We start from the raw sequence: 1,998 nt of genomic DNA on the forward strand, positions 1-1,998 counted from the left end.
CTATCGTGTCTGTAGGAAAATTCAAAAAAACACCTTTATCTCAACTTAAAATGTCCAGTTCAGCTACTTTTTACTGCAACCCCCAGTACTTGAATGGAAGGTGGGGTCATCACAGGCAATTGTTAGTGTGGGCGGGGGTCCAAGGGCCAGCAGTTTAGAGTCAGAATCGGAAGCGCCTTGTTGTGTTGTAGTTGTTTCCTCTTTTCTCCTACCCTCTTCTTGCATCTGCTTAATAATTAACACAACCACAACCTTCATGATGATGAGGAGGAGGAGGGGAGGAGGACAAGGAAATTTGATAAAAAAAAGCCAAATTTAATCATTACACCGTCACTAACCCCCTCCTCAACACCATCTCCAAACACCTAATGACAAACAATCAGAAAGGGGCTGCACTAATACATTACATGTTTGGGTGACATAAATGCTACACCTCTAACTTCAACACTACCCACTCTTCTTTTTTTAATTTTTTAAAAAATCTATTATCCGCCTCTGTGTTTCTCAGCACCCCAACTTTGATGTAGATTCTCACAACACACACACACACACATACACACATATATAACCGCTTAGTGTTGACTGTCAGAAGAAAAAGTACTTGATACCATAGTAGAGATTAATAACATTTTTTTAATTCTATCCGTGACACTCTTGCTACCCTAAGCTTCATGTTACACGGGGTCATCAGGCAAGTTACAACTCAAAAGACTTACTTGAAGACCTTGTGTACCTACTAGTAGCAAGAGACTCACCAAAATAAATAAATAAATGTGTGTGTGTATATATATATATATATATATATATATATATCCACACACACCTTTCATTTTCTGCTCCTACTATCCCCACCTCCTAATCATTTCATACCTAATTTGCCAAGATTTTTTTTTCTCTTTCATTCTGCTTTCTTTAGTGTTTTGGTATTCTAAGTGTGCCACCACCTCTACCACATCTCTCTCTCTCTCTCTCTCTTTTTCTCTTCATATGCTCTCACTCACCATCACTACTCTCTTCTCTCTCTATCAACCACCACTGCCACCCTTCCCTTAAGTGCACATTTCTAGTTTGTGATGTCCAGTGTGCCACCAGCACCACCACTGAGATGTCCAGTTCTACCACCAGAATGGGAAGTGTTGCTCTTAGAGAGAGTGAGAGAAATAGAGAGGAGTGCTACTTCTCATTTTACGCTTCCTCAGACTTCATCATTATCATTGTGTGTCATCATTTATTCAGCATTTCTCTCTCTCTCTCTTTCTCTCTTTCTCTCTTTCTTTCTCTCTCTCTCTCTCTCTCTCTCTCTCGCTCTCTCTCTCTCTCTCTGCCCTCCTCTCTTTTGTTGACACCTCATATTTTCTTTTCTTGTTAATTTACTGCTGAGATCTGTGGTGGCTGGCTGCTAGCTGACCCCCCCTTAATAACCCCCACCATCGTTGTTCCCTTCAATCAGAGTTGAGAGGTTCAATTCTGTGTGTTGCCATCAACAGCACACGGTTGATATCCATGGGTTCATGCCTTTACTCGATATTTCTGTGAATGAGGAAGAAGAAAACCCGTTTACTGTAGCATCCATTGTGAGGGAGGGGGAGGGATGTTTTTGTTTATTATTATTTGTTTAAGGATATAGAACTTTTTTTATTTCTTGGGGTAATTTTGTTTTTTTTGTCATCTGAATATAGAATGTTTTTTTTAACCTTTTATTTTATTATTTTTATTTTGCATATATTTGTAAAGAATATTGTTTATTAATTATTTCTTAAAATTATTTCGTAAACCTTATCTTTGAAATAAAAAATTAAAAGAATTTACTTTAAAAATTTGTATTCTTTTACTTCATATTTACTTTCTGCCAATTTAGAAGTGTGGAGGGGTGGGGCATTTGGATCTTTGTTTTGTTTGTAAGGTGGGGAATTGGCAGAATCGTTAAGGCATTGCAGAAAATGCCTTGCAGTTTTCCAGCTTGTTTACTTGTTTCTGTTATTAGACTGTGACCATGCT

Source organism: Octopus bimaculoides, chromosome 19 (assembly GCF_001194135.2).
Source record: "Octopus bimaculoides isolate UCB-OBI-ISO-001 chromosome 19, ASM119413v2, whole genome shotgun sequence".
NCBI lineage: Eukaryota > Metazoa > Mollusca > Cephalopoda > Octopoda > Octopodidae > Octopus > Octopus bimaculoides.